This window comes from Hyperolius riggenbachi, chromosome 1 (genome assembly GCF_040937935.1).
Source record: "Hyperolius riggenbachi isolate aHypRig1 chromosome 1, aHypRig1.pri, whole genome shotgun sequence".
Lineage (NCBI taxonomy): Eukaryota > Metazoa > Chordata > Amphibia > Anura > Hyperoliidae > Hyperolius > Hyperolius riggenbachi.
The window spans coordinates 584,282,960-584,299,694 of record NC_090646.1 but is presented as its reverse complement, the minus strand read 5'-3'; the positions used below and the strand labels follow the sequence as shown (position 1 = coordinate 584,299,694).

The following is a 16,735-nucleotide window of genomic DNA, read 5'->3' as shown; positions in this document are numbered from 1 at the left end:
AGAGTTAACATAAAGACAGTACAGACATTCCATAATTCGAGACATGCCCTCTTTTATCCTGTATGGTACTGTCTATTTTATGGGATTAAAGACTCTCACAAGAAACTATAGGCAGTGCACTACAGCATCCATCAGGAAGATGATGACCCCATGAATGCATTTGGCAGAGCACCCAGTGTGCATAGATAGTCAATACATTCAGATTTCACCTGCGGAGCTCCTGAGAGAGTCTCCACTAGGATACCTCCACTCTGCTATTGTATGACACTGGGATGATTACTTCATAGCTTGCAACAAAGAAAACACAGACTGTGAAGCCAAATAAAAAAAAAAAAAAAAATAAGCTGCATTCTGTGTTAGACTAACGTGTCTTATTTACGTAGGTCACATCTTCTTTCTACATTACATCACCCGTTCAGTAAGCAAAGTCATTTTTTGCCACATTCCTCGAATACTTCCAGAGTAATGTCAGGAATAAGCATAATCAGCTGTTCTCACACACAGCAAGAACATAAAGCTTTTTAAGGAATGTAAGCCAAAATAAGTAACTGTACAGCCCCTGAGTAATCAATGACTACACAGACACCTTGAAAAAGAACAGCAAAATCTAGTAACTTGGGGAAAACATGATGTAACTGAAGAAAACCATCTCTAATCATGAAGGCAACATCTGAAAACAACTAAAAAGCTGATGTTGTATTTGATAAAAAATATTATAAAAAAAAATAATACATCCCACAAGCTGCACATCACACAAAAGTGAATAAATTATTAGTGCCCATGATATAGCAAAATGTGTCCCGTCATCCACTCTGGTCACCTCTTTTCACTCCCGCTTACAAGACTTGTCTTGATCCTTTCCCCTCAACTGGAACTCCCTCCCTCAACACATCTGCCACTCACGTACACTTACCTGTTTTAGGTGTAACTTGGAAACTTACCTCTTCAGGCAAGCATGCTCTCCTACCTAGGGCACTTCGGCCACTGACCACCACTTTTACTATCTCATACACGGCTTCCCTTAACCTACTGTCCTATCCCTTAACTCTTTAGCCCGTAAGGATGACTGGTCCTCTCTAGTCAGCAACAGCAAATATTTAGGTGTCAATCTTTGGGCCTTTAAACCAGAAGTCACTGGTAACCAGGGGGGTTGGGCCAGGATACTAATATTTTAGATATTTGTGGATTATTGTATGGGCAGCATGGGGGCTAACTGGTTATGACTCTTCTCATATAGCACAAGAGTCACAAGATCTGTACCCCAGAACTGGTCTGCATGGAGTTTGTGCTTCCCTAGATATTAATATTTTTTCTAGCGTCCCCAAAACACCCTGCTCTGTCAGTTGGCTTATCACCCCAAAATGGACCATACACTATCATAAGGAAAATAATATGTGACCTCCACTGACAGCGAACAATGTACTCTATAAAGTGCTGTGAAAAGGGGCAGTGTTTTATAAATGCATGAGAGGATAACTGGGTTGGGTACAGTGCTATGAAAGAAGTAGGTGTAGATATTTTTTACTTTAATTAAAAAAAAAAAAAATTCTCCCTTAAAGGGACACTTAAGCCAGGAATAAAAAAAATCAGTTTTACCTTCCTGGGGCTTCAACCAGCCCCCTCCAGCTGTGACGTGCCCTCGCAGTCACTTACGGAGCCTCCGGTCCCCCGCCGCTAGCTAGTTTAGTTTTCGCTGACAGGCGCCACAGGTCTGGCCACACATACTTTTCCTTTTGCTCCCGTCCGCAAGGACGCTATTGAGGACAGGAACATGAAGAAGGATACACATGGCCAGGCCTGCGCAGGTGTGGAGGCTCTGTAAGTAACTGCATGGGCACGGGAAAGCTGCAGGGGGGTGGTAGAAGCCTTAGGCAAGTAAAACTGATTTTTTATTCCTGGATTAAGAGTCCCTTTAAAGTAAACCTGTAAATTAAAAAACAAAAACAAAACCTACATCAGTAGGGGGAGCCCTTTAGATGCTCCAGAGGCTTCCTGGATCCTCCGCAACATCTCTCATGCTGGGCGGGACCATTCTTATCTTCGCTGCTTTGCTCTCCTCCATGTACGCGCATGGCCACACTGCGCAAGTGCCAGTGGGTTTGCGCCTCTGCAGTATGAAGGGGCTCCTGCACAGAGAGTAAAGCCGCGCACAAGCGGACCCATGCTACCGCACAGGAGTGAGACGTACCTTGCCCCCGCACAGTGCAGTCACACTCCACAAGCAATCTTCAACTCTAATGTCAAAGATTGTTCAGAGGGTCCCAGCACATCGCAGGAGGAGTGGAGGAGGACCGTTAAGATGGCTTTCCTCTACTGAGGTAAGTGTTTAACGTTTAATAATAATAATAATAAAAAATTACAAGTACCCATTAAAAACTGCATTTAGGGTTTACTTCATCATCATCTGTGTCTAATATTTAAATTTGTAAAAACAAAACAGAGGACACCAAGAGCCCAATAGTGCAATATTGTCTGGTAAGCTCAATATATAATGTAAAGTCAAAGGTTCTTATACTCACAAAGGTGGGTTGCCATCAGGTAACCACTTGACAGGCAGGTGGGGAGTATTAGTACCTGACCCCACTCAGGTATAAAAGTCACTCTCTGTAGATAGGAAAATGGGGAAAGAACCCCTCCACCAGGGGTGGACTTAATCGTGCTGTAATTTGTACGAACAGAGGCGCCAAGCAGAGTAAAACAATGTTCTAAAAATGATAAAAAGAGGGAAGTCGAGGTGGACTTACCTCCCTCTGGTAGTGGACATATACTCAAATGCAGAGTAAAAAATATACAATTTATTCACAGCTCCATAAAATCGCAACGCGTTTCGCGGTCAACAATCCCGCTTCATCAGGCAGTAAAGGAGCATATAAAACTGGTTCAGGTCCATAAAGCGTGTGACACAGAGGCGCTCACACGCTTTATGGACCTGAACCAGTTTTATATGCTCCTGTCCACTACCAGAGGGAGGTAAGTCCACCTCGACTTCCCTCTTTTTATCATTTTTAGAACATTGTTTTACTCTGCTTGGCGCCTCTGTTCGTACATATTACAGCATAATATTTAAATTTGTTTGATGATCTAAAAAATGTAAGTATGACAAACATGCAAAAAAAAAATAAGAAATCAGGAAGGGGCAAATACTTTTTCACAGCATTGTATAAAGCAGTATGATCTAAGACAAAAATCAGTCATTTAAGTACAGATCTTATAAGTAAACGGTTTTCAGTGAAACTGAGGGGTTTTGTTCAGTCCTTCTATGACATCACTGCTTCAGTAGAGAAAAGAATCTCAGGTTTTGTCCTGTACCTCTTTCCATGCACACTCTGTGAGGTCTCAGAATTACCCAGAATCAGCTACTGTCACATAAGGACCATGAGTAATACTGCGAAGGAATGTCCCTCCCAAGCAAAAGCAGGTAAATCTATAACTCCCGATTAATCAGTGATTTCTGCAGCGGCATTCCAGGAGCACCAGAACAAGTGAGAGTTGCTGGTTTCTCTGGGGTTTGTTTTGCTGAGTTATGAGGTGAAGTACTAATGTTACAGGTGAGCGAGCGACCAATTACAGCACTGGAGAACTTCCTGACACTGCTCTGACGCAACATCCTTATTAGATTTTATATGTAGGGTTTGAAAATCCCTCTTGATTTTACCATATGATAATTTAGTGAAGGGAAACACACTGATTTTATCATCTTTATTAGATTGGTGCTAAAAGACAGATTTCCGGTGTTTGTTTTAATCTCCTTGGCAGTAACCCTGGCTCAGGCTCGGGGTAGAAAAATTAAGCCAGGAGGTACGGGGAGACAGTGTAGCTCAGTAGACGTTTCAACTCACCTCCCCTGGGATCCAGACGCTGGCAGCCATTCTTCTCCCAGTCCTCAGAGGCTCAGGATCCCTCAGGTGAGATCTCAGTTTGTCGTCATGACAACAGACAGCGATCTCACAATAGGGGTACAGCGCCACCTGGATGGCAGAGGGAGAATTGCAGCGCTCGACCCCAGGGAGGTGAGTAAGTGCAGGGCTGCCACAGATCCCAATATGGCATGTTTTTTCCCGCTTTTAGGGCCCGTTTCCACTATCGCGAATCTGCATGCGTTTCCTGCATGCAGATTCGCACAGCCAATACAAGTGGATGGGCCTGTTTCCACTTGTCAGTTTTCCTGAGCGTTTTTCTGTGCAGGATTTTTCTGCACGGCAGAGCTCTCAGAATTCGCCTGCGTGTGGAATGCATGCGAATCGCCGCTAATGTATTTAATAGGGAAGTCGCCTGCGGCTTTGGTATGCGAATTTTCACGCGAATTCGCATGGAAATCAATGGAAATGCACACCGGCACTTCCATGGTTAAATTCGCATACAGCGTCATTCATGCGAATTTTCATGCGAATGCGCACGAAAATTCGCATACACCGGCATGCGAAATTCGCATCCGCATGCGATTTTTTACCGCGGCGATTCGCACCGCACAAGTGGAAACGGGCCCTTAGGGTCTAAAAGCGTGTGAAAAAAATTGCACCGCTTTTAGACCCTAAAATCTGGAAATAATAATAACACCAGGGAGGTTAATCCCAAAACCATACCTCCCAACTTAAGAAAGAGGGACACTTAAGCCATGCCTCTGCCACACCCCTAGTGACACCTTTACCACACCCCTAGTTACGCATACCATCAAGATTTCATAAGAAAAAAAATATATAGCTTGATCATTTAAACCAAAACTGGTCCTTTCTATCTTAGTTCATTTTCCTTCATATTAACATTTGAAAATGAAAAATACATTAATTGAAAGGATGGTAATAACGTTTAGAATGAATTAAACACATTTTGTCGTAGAAAAATAAGTAGGGATTGATGGATTTGGTTCCCAAAGAGTGATTGTCCCTCTGAAAAAGGGACAGTTGGTAGCTGCGACAAAACTATGAAATATTACAAATGAACATGTAATTTGTATTTAAAGCTCCCCCTGCTGGTCTAACTGGCAATCTCTGAAAGTAAGCCTTAGACAATACAGCTTCATAGAGAGCAACAGAGCCTAAGGCCTCGTTCACATCATTTAGCGCAGATGGCTGTGCGATTGGAACGCAACGCGTCCGATCGCACGCCATCTGCGCTCCTATGCGCTGCGCTGCAGATCCCATTCATTACAATGAATGGGATCTGCGCTGCGATTCCCAAAAATGCGTGCAGCACACGATAGCGCAATCGCGCTGCCACGCAGCGCATATGATGGGAACGGTAGAAGGGCTGTCTATGCCCTTCTACCGTTCTTGCGTGTCGCACACTATACGCGCTGCCAAAATGCGCACGGCAGCGCGTATAGTCTGAACGAGGCCTTATGATTAAACTTCATCCATAGGTTAGAAAGAAAACAATCATTATAAAGGAATGAGCAATGCCAGCCTAGTGATGTGGAATGATCATGCAACCAGCATAACAATAGAATCATTTTAAAAACTAAGCATGCGAGTAAAAGACATGTAAATCGGATGTGAAGCATGCTTATAATCCGTGTGTGGTGTGAGTGTACATGAGGAAATGGTCATTCATGAGCTAATCATTTCTGTACACATGAACCACTTAAGCTCACCTCCCATTCATTAACCTATAACTTTATCACTACTTATCACAATGAACTGATCTATATCTTGTTTTTTTCGCCACCAATTAGGCTTTCTTTGGGGGGTACATTTTGCTAAGAGCTACCTTACTGTAAATGCATTTTAACAGTAAGAATAAGAAAAAAAATGAAAAAATTCATTATTTGTCAGTTTTCGGCCATTATAGTTTTAAAATAATACCTGCCACCATAATTAAAACCCACGTATTGTAATTGCCCATTTGTCACGGTTATTTCACAGTTTAAATTATGTCCCTATCACAATGTATCGCGACAATATTTTATTTGGAAATAAAAGAGCATTTTTTCTGTTTTGCATTCATCACTATTTGCAAGCTTTTTTATAAAAAAAAAAAAAAATAGAGAGACATATTTCATCTTTACATAGATATTTAAAAAGTTTAGACCCTTAGGTAAATATTTATGTGTGTTTTTTTTTTTTTATAGTAATGTTTTTTTGTTTTGTTTTTTTATTAAACATTTTATGTGGGCATTTTTGGGAGGGTGGGATATAAAAAAAGTGTTTTATTTGGGGAAATATTTGTGTATTGTAATGTTTTTTTACTTTTACTTGTAGTTTTACTTTTTGGCCACAAGATGGCAATCTTGAGTTTGTTTACATGACGTCACTATAAGCGTACAATGTACGCTTAGAGGGACATAGCTTCAGAAAAAGCGAAGCTTCCGAGAGAAGCTGTCACTTTTTCAGCGGGGGAGAGGAATCAGTGATCGGGCTCCATAGCCCGATACATTGATTCCGTGGCTACCGAATCCGCGGCCGGGAGTGCGCATGCACGCGCGCGATCGGCCGCGGGAGCGGGCCTGTCCTCCTTGACGTTTTATACGGCAAGGAGGACAAAGTGGTTAAATATAAAGAAACAAGAATAACCCAAAGAGATTCAGCAAGATAGATTGTTTATCGTTTGTTATATCTGAAAAGCATCATTGGTTCATTGTCCATTGCTGAACACTTTTAAAGTGGAACTAAACTCAGAACTTCCTCTCTGCGCTAAGAGATTAGCCACAGCATAACCTTTATAGAGGGGGGAAGCTTCCTTACAATTTATGGAAATCCCCCAAAAACTAGAGTTTTAACTTAGTTTCACTTTCCAGGGAGCACTGAAAGGGTTAAGCCTCAATGTTTACTGTATGCAGAGAAAGCCCTACTGCACTCTATGCACAGCTGCTGATAAGAACTAATTAGACATTTTGATCTGGCTAAACAAACACAGAACTTCCAGCAGTGCATTTCTTTAGCAACTATATGTGGAGTAAAGACTTTTTATTGTGTGCTGTGCAAGAGTTCAGGTCTGCTTTAACAAACAATCATCCAACAACCGATTTTTGGTCAATTCATTGCAAGGCTTTAGTCACTTATAGGTAACTCTATAAAGCCACAATTCATATCCCCCAACTTTTTGAGATAAGAAAAAGGGACACGTAACCTCCCTAGCGTTCTGGACGAGCTAGGCTCGTCCAGAGACGCCGGAGGTCACCGCTCAGGCCTCACTGGACCGATTTGAATATTTTTTTTTTTTTTTTTTAAACACGCAGCAAGCACTTTGCTTGCTGCGTGCCTTACCCGATCGCCGTCGATCCGCCGCGATACAGGGCCCCCCCAGCCGAGACCCCGTGCGCTGCCTGGCCAATCAGTGCCAGGCAGCGCTGAGGGGTGGATCGGGTCTCCCTATGACGTCACGACGTTCGTCGCCATGGTGACGGGGGAAGCCCTCAAGGAAATCCCATACAGAACGCGATTTCCGGACGGGCCATTGCGCCGGCGGCGATCGGAGGGCAGGGAGGGACGCCGCAAGGAGGGGGGAAATCATGTTTCCAGCGCTAGGCTAGCTACATGCAAAAAAAAAAAAAATGTGCAAAAAACGTTCCCGCGGCCGTAGGGCCGCGGGAATCAGAACGCCAGGTAGGTTAAAGGGAACCTTAACTGAAGGAATAGGGATGTTTCCTTTTAAACAATACCAGTTGCTTGGCAGTCCCGCTGATCTCTTTGGCTGCAGTAGAGGCTGAATCACACACCTGAAAAAAGCATGCAGCTAATCCAGTCTGACTTCAGCCAGAGCGCCTGATCTGCATGCTTGTTCAGAGGCTGTGACTAAAAGTATTAGAGACACAGGATCAGCAGGAGAGTCAGGCAGCTGGTATTATTTTGAAAGGAAAAATCCATATCCTTCTCAGTTTAGGTTCCCTTTAACCTCTTGCCGACTGCTCCACGCCGATTGGCGTAAAGTCCTGGGGCGGGGTTTTGCAGGGGATCACGCGCGCATCTCCGCTTGAATTACAGAGGTCTCCCAGCGGTGAGCCGCTAGGAGACTGTTTACGCTGTACAGCGGGAAGTGATCCACTGTCATAGGCTGAAGCCTATGACAGCTGATCGCACTGATTGGCTGGTGGGGGGAGGGAGGGCTATAAAAATAAATAAAGACCAAATTTATTTAAAAATAAAACTAATAAATATTTATTAAAAAAAAAACATCCTGTTAGCAATCATAGCCCACCAACAGAAAGCTCTGTTAGTGGGCAGAAAAGGGGGGAGGGAGATCACTCTGGGTGCTGAGTGGGGGGGGGGGTCAGGTTTAAGACAGTGGTCCTTAAAGAGACTCTGTAACAAAATTTTCAGCCTTATTTCTTCTATCCTATAAGTTCCTACACCTGTTCTAAAGTGGTCTGGCTTGCTGCAGCCTTTTCTAGTTGCACTGTCTCTGCAATAAATCTTGTCTACTTTGTCAAGCCTTGTCGAGGCAGAGAGGAATACACTGCTCTGCTGTCATAGGGAGAAGTTATACACACCTCCTCCACGCCCCCTGCAGGCTTTGTGTGTGTGCTGTGTGTATGAGTCAGACAAGGTCTCTGCTCACAGCTAGGGTCTGCAGGCTCAGGAGTTGTGACCTTGTGAACAGCTTTGAGTGCAGAAAGATCAGTTCAGAGCTCAGACAAGCAGCTAAGGCAACAAGTGGTGTAACATTCCAGCAATCAAATCACGTTTGAGAGGAGTCTCTGCAAACAGGCACCTGCTCTGATGATGTATTTCCTGTTTGGCAGCCATCTTCATTGTTTACAAAAACAATGAATAAAAGAGTGATTTTATCACCAAGAAAGCAGCGGGGAGCAGCGAAAATGTCACAGAGGGGGCTAGGAGAAGACAACAAACAGGCTGGTATGTTTATGTAAGATTTTTACAGTACAGATTCTCTTTAAGTGGTTAAGCCACACACTTGCTTCACCTCTAATCACTCCACTGACACACCCCTAATCATGCATACAATAAAGGTTTCATAAGAAAAATATATTGTTTTATAAGTCAAACCACACTGGTCCTTTCCATCCGGGTTCATTTTCCTTTATATTAACATTTGGGCAGTTTCGCCCATTGGTAGACATGGCCTACGGCGCTTTATGCCATGTTACATTCTCCTAATGCTTCCCTTTTCACAGACGAAAACAGGAATTATTGGTTGGATGTAGAGGGGTGTGCTTCGCGGTTACGAAGGCGAGTTAACCCCCTCTGCCACAGCCCATGTCCACAAACTCTCGAGGTGGAGCTGAATATCGCTTTCACTCTCTAATCCTTGCTCATTAGAACAGGCACAATTCTGGAGTTCTAGAATATTGTGGTCTGGGCAGACAAGAAAACAGTATTTAACCACAATATTAGATGTTTGGTTAAAATTTGAAAAATCTGGTACCAACTATAAAGCACGGTGGTGGAAATGTTATGTTTTGGGAATCCACAACTTTATCAGGGCCTGAGTAGCTTACCATTCTAAAGCCCAGTAGTAGGTGATGAAGGAGAACATAAGATTGTGAAAAGGCAAAAGTTGTCTCAAACTGAAACTGGAAAATTACCCTAAATACTCCAGGAAGTCTACCAAGAAATAGCTAAAGACAACAAAAAAACAAAGGGAACTGGAACATCCAAAATCAGCATTCAGTTCTTAATACCAATGAGATGCTGTGGGGCAATTTGATACAGATTATGAAAGCAAGAAACTGCTCACACATTACAGTTCAAAACAAATTATGCATGGAGGGATGCAAAAATGTTTCTCCTTGATAATCTCAAAGATTGGAAAAAAATTAAATGTCTAAATTAGACTGCCTCTGCCAAAGGTGGCAATGCAAACTATTAGAGAAAAGGGTGTATGTAAATTCTCACACAACAAATGGCATCTCTAAAGGCCCTGACTGGGCACAAACTGTATTAAAGTAATTACTCCCCTAACCTTCCAACAGTATAAAAACACTGGAGAAATTTTTTTTTTTTTTTTGGGGGGGGGGGGGGGGGGAATAACCATCGCTGCTCCATGGAGACCCTGTGTAGAGATTGAGGTAGGCTGTGCTGCCGTTTGAGTGGGAAGGCATTGCTAAGCGTTTCTTGTCACTACTACCAATCGGGATATGATAAAAAAGCATGCTATACCCCTTCCTTGAATGGTGTGGTTTGTGGGGCCAAGGGAAGGAAATTGGATGCCACAACCCACTGTATTCTGTCAAGGAGAGGTGCGGCTCACCAGGGGTGAATAAAGGTCTTTGCCAGCAATTTATACCTAGGTTGCTACCATTATGGGAAAGGAATGGGGGGAATCACATTAATAAGAAACTGTGACTGGTCAAAGTATTTTTATGTTCAATACATCATTGCAAAACCTATTTTTCATGTCCACCTTTATCTACTGTTTGAATGAAGGTTTAATATTGTTATGTCTACATTTGTAAAAATAAAAAAATAAAACTTTTAGAAGGGGCATATATCTACCCTACTTTCCCACATGTCAAGCTATAGATAAAAGGGAAAGCCTTCTTTTACTTTTTTTTTTTCATTTTATGAAGTAGCAAACCTACCAGAGTTAATGACCATGTAGGAAATTGTTCCCGTACAATCCAGGACACAGAAGAAGCACCCATTTCCTGATGTCTCTTGCTTTAACAATTGCCGTTCAGCTATGTTAAGACGTTTTATCTAAATGTATTAGTAAGCTGTCACATTAGCATTGAAATATATCAATCCAGCCAGGGGAAAGAAGTCTAGCCAGGAAATGTTCTAAGCACAGCTTGTCCTGAGTGTAGATCTGCTGCATGATAAATGTTATTTCAGAAGAAGCCATTTTATTTCTGAAGGACAAAATTTAAATTTAAGACAATGTCAGACAAATAAACCTGTAAAGTAAAGCTGTGTACACGTGCACAAGGCATGTTGCCCTCAGGAATCAGGACTCAATCCTTCATACGACAGATCAAGGCTAAGTGCTGTACAGATGCATCGCTAAGCTAGGGCTTAGACCTTCAAGGAGGCCTACATCAACTCAACACTGCCCTAATCCTTTCTGCCAATAACTTCTTGCTGCACCCCCTCCTTTGTGTCACCAACCCCTCCCTCTAGATTGTAAGCCTTTGGCAGGGCCCTCTCCCCTTGTGTATCATACTTGACTGTGTGCACTTTACCCAGAATTTGGAACTGGTAATTTTTACCACTACCACTCCAGTTTATGATCTGGCATTGTACTACTATCTGCATTGTGTTGTGTATCTTATTGCGATTACCTGTATTGTTGTATCTATTGTCTATTACCTGTATTGTGCGGTCACCCCTGTTATTGTCTGTAATCCTATTTATTGTACAGTGCTGCGTAATATGTTGGCGCTATATAAATCTAATAAATAATAATAATAATAGGGCCTCAAAACGTGTTGTGTTGCTAAGTAGGTGGGAGGAGGAACGACTGAGCAGGACTAAAAACAATGGGCTTAGCTGAGAGAATCCGTCACTCCAGATCTCCTGGCAACACATAAGGAGGCCATACATACACTGGATTCTTGGAAGAGACCCCCCCTGACCAGTGGTCTCAGCCAAGTACCCTATAGTCAGTGTATATGGTCTAAAGCAGAGCTTTCCAACCCTGTCATTAACTACCACCAACAGTACATGTTTTGCAGTATGCCACAAACATTCAAAGGTGGGGTAATTAGTGTCTCAGTAGAGCTAATTATCTACCTCTGTGGATTACCACAAAACATGTGCTGTTGGTTAGAGATGGCTTGAACCTCTGATTTTCGGTTTGTGAACCTCAAACTCGAACTTCCGAAAAAGTTAGCGAACCTGCAATAGACTTCCATGAGCAGGCGAACTTGAAAAACTACAAACACTGTTCCTGGCCACAAAAGTGATGGAAAAGATGTTTCAAGGGGTCTAACACCTGCAGGGGGACATGGAGGAGTGAGATACATGCCAAAAGGCCAGGGGAAAATTACAGGATTTGACGCACAGCAGGGTTATTATACTCCCTAAAAGGCAAAAATCACATTGCATTGCTAAATTGGAGGCCTGAAGTGCTTGAAAACATCTTGCCTGTGTATACATGGATCAGCAGTTAGTGTAAGTAGTGTACTGCTTCACACTGACCGACCAAACTCACAGTGTAACGCACCGCAAACAGCTGTTTGTGTAGTGATGGCCGTGCTGGACTGGTGCGCACAATGGCAAGAGTGTAGCCGATGGTGGTTTTCAAGCCCATATGGTCGGGCTGAGGTAGCTCAATGACGGAACAACAGTGACTGTCCAGCTGATCAAATTTGGTCTGTCCACAATGAAGCAACAACCTTATTATCTTGGGTAAGTCACCCCCCCCCCCCCCCCCAACACACTCATATAGGTCATTGCTTCATTGTGATACGCAAGCTCCTTCACTGTGGCAAGGTAACGATCACAAAGGGGAATTGACACATGTACATGCCTTTTGTTTTGTTGTTGCAGCCGCAGTGCAGCCGGAAAAATTAGGCTTGTACACGCACCAGCAAAATCATTATTATGTTTGGTAGCAGCCGCTGCTGACAGCAGCGGCCATAAAGATTCAGGAATTCACCTGGAGTCCTGGACCCTGTTGGTGGTGGCGGAGAAGGCAGTCAAGCGGCCTGCAGGCAGAGATGCTGTGTGGGGACTGACTTAGTCTTGGGGGCAGGTAGTCACACAGCGTGCAGGCAGAGATGCTGTGTGTGGGGACTGACTTAGTCTTCGTGCAGGCAGTAGCCCTCTGGGATCCATGCCTCATTCATTTTGATAAAGGTGAGGTACTGAACACTTTTTTTGACCTGACGACTGCTGCTATAATACAATGTGCAGTTACACAGCTGCAGGGAAAAGGTATGCAGTGACTGCTGCTATAATACAATTGTGCAGTCACACAGGTGCATGGAAAAGGTATGCACTGACTGCTGCTATAATACAATTGTGCAGTCACACAGGTGCAGGGAAAAGGTATGCAGTGACTGCTGCTATAATACAGTTTTTCAGTCACGCAGGTGCAGGGAAAAGGTATGCACTGACTGCTGCTATAATACAACTGTGCAGTCACACAGGTGCAGGGAAAAGGTATGCAGTGACTGCTGCTATAATACAATTGTGTGGTCTCACAGGTGCAGGGAAAAGGTATGCACTGACTGCTGCTATAATACAATTGTGCAGTTACACAGGTGCAGGGAAAAGGTATGCACTGACTGCTGCTATAATACAATTGTGCAGTCACACAGGTGCAGGGAAAAGGTATGCACTGACTGGTGGTGGTGTTGTATAATACAAAGTGCAGTCACACAGAGGCAGTGAAAGGTATGCTCTGAATGTGCTGGGCCTGGCACAGTACAGCAATTAGCAAGGGCCAGATGCGACAGACAGGGCTGTATATGCCGTCTCAGTGGCACACACACAAAAAAAACATATCAGAAGAACAATTAGCTCTCAAAAGAGCTGTTTCGGGATGCTTTTCATCAACAAATATCAGCAAGGAGCAAGCTAACAGACCTCCTAACTGTCGCTTTCCCTCTTTAATGTCTCTTCCTTCTCTCACTAATACAGCAGCACACAGAGTGAGAACATGGCTGACGCTGCTGCCTTTTATAAGGGGGAGGGAGGCTCCAGGAGGGAGTGCAGCCTGATTGGCTGCCATGTGTCTGCTGACTGATGTAGAGGGTCAATGTTTAGCCCAATGATGTAGTATAGGGGGCGGGTCGAACTCGCTAAGTGTTCACAGTTCACCGCAAACTCGAACCAGCTAAGTTTGCGCGAACAAGTTCTCCGGCGAACCGTTCGGGCCATCTCTACTGTTGGTGGTAATTGAGGACAGGATTGGGAAGCCCTAGTCTAAAGCATTGAATACAGCATATATCTAATAGGAAAAAACATATTATTGGTTTTCTAAGTTACTGGGAGGGTTATTGATTCAAACTTCCACATCACTCAGAAGCTAATTAATGAGAGCGTCCTTGCAGACCAAAATTATCAGAGATTGTGTTGAGCTATACTAAATTGATTAAACAATGTAGAAAAGCTTCTGCTGCATCCAGGGGAGAAGAGGATTCCCTTCTCTTGTTTGCAGAGCAATTACTTAATTGCAAGATAATTGGATACTTTGTCTTGCAGCTGGCAATGTTATCAATTAGCTTCAATAAAGTGTAAATATGTCTTCAAGTGACATTAGACCAGTCTTTTACTGGTCATTTGTTTTTTTGGTTTTTTTATGTATTTTAAGTGTACCTGAGATGGGGGATTATAAAGAAAATATAAACACCCGGGGCTTCCTCCGCGCCCTTCAGCCTGATCACTGTCCACGCCATCCTTTTCTGGCTCTCCCTTTGCCCACAATTGACCCCTGGAAAATCCACCAGTCGGGGCCAGTCGGCACATGCGCAGTCCCGGCCAGGTGCGCTCCCCTGTCTCGCTCACATCGCCGGGAGCATTCTGCTCCTGCAAAACATGGGAGCGAGACAGGGGAGCACACACGGCTTAGCCACGCATGCGCAGTTGGCCCCGGACGACTCTCTGGGGGAAATTGGGGGTGAACGGAGAGGCAGAAGGGGATGGCGTGGGAGCGATCAGGCCAGAGGGGGCCCCAGGTATGTATATTTTCTTTATAATCTCTCATCTCAAGTTCCCTTTAATGTTTTAGACCCACATGTACTTATCTAGTGGTGGTACCCACCAATTAAAGACTTGTGGAATTCTATAATCTGCACATAAAATAAGCTGATACAAATATTCTAGACTCAGCAGAAATAACATTGCTTACTATAAAAAACAAGTCCAGTTTCCTCAAACAAATAATCATCCTGTGTGAAGAATACATTAAAGTCGTGGTCTTAAGAGTAAGAAAGAGGATTTTGTTGAATTAAATAGTTAGCAAAAGTATGTGTTCTTAAGTGGCGAATTTCCATCCCATAATGCATCACTTCTGACCTAAAGCCAGCTGGCCAGTGGCATTCGCAATCAAGCGTGTGCCAACTTGAACAAATGTTCCTAAACTCACTGTGGCAAACTCCATCCCTGTTGGTCAGCTGACTTTAGGTCAGAGGTCACATGGGGCATTATGGAATGGAGGTTCATTAGAAGGCGAACCAATGCCGTGGCCAATTCCATCCCTACTGAGGGGACAGTGAACAGAAAAAGAGGAAGCCAGGCAGAAGAAAATGGTCAAATAAAAGAATGGCTGGATTGAGTCTACTGCCCAAGTTTCCAGCGACTGGGGATACAAACGTAGATATTATTCTGTTTTTATTAATATGTACGGATTTATTACTCTTTCAGTCATAATTAGTTACACATCCCACTTTACTGCACAGTGCTGACTGGAACAGAAAGGCCACTGAGATTTCATCGGTAGAGAAGCAGAAAACATTAGTGGTTTATAAAACAACTATGATAACCACATAAAGGGCTTCTTTCTGTGGAGTAACCCCAAGGCTCTAGAGGGCTACATAAGAATTTGATTAAAGCAGCTAATTATTCAAATATTGCACTGAAACAGAGAGAGCGGTAGAAGCGAGGATAACACTGCCATTGTGGTTATGGATACGGGCGACAACAACGCACAATGGCTCTGAGCAGGGAAATGACAGGGACACCACATTCTCATGACATTTCCTATTACATTATACAGGAATTTCACTCACAGGGACTGAGTTATGAAGCATGGAGGTGTGCGGAGGTCTAGCATCCAATCTAATTACAGAATAAAGGCAAATGCAAATACGGTGGTTCGCAAAAGTATTTGGCCCCCTTCCACCAATTCCACATGAAAGACCAATACAAAGTGGTGTACACGTGAGAAGTGGAACGAAAATCATACATGATTCCAAACATTAAAAAAATAAATACGGTAAATAACTGCAAAGTGGGGTGTGTGTAATTATTCAGCCCCCTGAGTCAATACTTTGTAGAACCACCTTTTGCTGCAATTACAGCTGCCAGTCTTTTAGGGTACGTCTCTATCAGCTTTGCACATCTAGAGACTGAAATCCTTGCCCATTCTTCTTTGCAAAACAGCTCCAGCTCAGTCAGTTTAGATGGACAGAGTTTGTGAACAGCAGTTTTCAGATCTTGCCACAGATTCTCGATTGGATTTAGATCTGGACTTTGACTGGGCCATTCTAACACATGGATATGTTTTGTTTTAAACCATTCCATTGTTGCCCTGGCTTTATGTTGTGGGTCGTTGTCCTGCTGGAAGGTAAACCTTCCCCCCCAGTCTCAAGTCTTTTGCAGGCTCCAAGAGGTTTTCTTCCAAGATTGCCCTGTATTTGGCTCCATCCATCTTCCCATCAACTCTGACCAGCTTCCCTGTCCCTGCTGAAGAAAAGCACCCCCAGAGCATGATGCTGCCACCACCATATTTGACAGTGGGGATAGTGTGTTCAGAGTGATGTGCAGTGTTAGTATTTGGTCTCATCTGATCAGAGCACCTTGTTCCACATGTTTGCTGTGTCCCCCCAATGGCTTGTGGCAAACTGCAAACAGGACTTCTTATGCTTTTCTGTTAACAATGCCTTTCTTCTTGCCACTCTTCCATAAAGGCCAACTTTGTGCAGTACATGACTAATAGTTGTCCTATGGACAGATTCCCCCACCTGAGCTGTAGATCTCTGCAGCTCGTCCAGAGTCACCATGGACCTCTTGACTGCATTTCTGATCAGTGCTCTCCTTGATCGGCCTGTGAGTTTAGGTGGACGGCCTTGTCTTGGTAGGTTTACAGTTGTGCCATACTCCTTCCATTTCTGAATGATCGCTTGAACAGTGCTCCGTGGGATGTTCAAGGCTTTGGAAATCCTTTTGTAGCC

The 16,735-nt window shown here is 43.6% G+C and overlaps 1 protein-coding gene across 3 annotated transcripts in view; it reads right to left on the bottom strand.

The window, feature by feature from the left end:
* The window catches only part of ARHGEF28 (Rho guanine nucleotide exchange factor 28), a 346,228-nt gene that overhangs the window by 141,728 nt on the left and 187,765 nt on the right, over window positions 1-16,735 (bottom strand). The window lies entirely within an intron of this gene.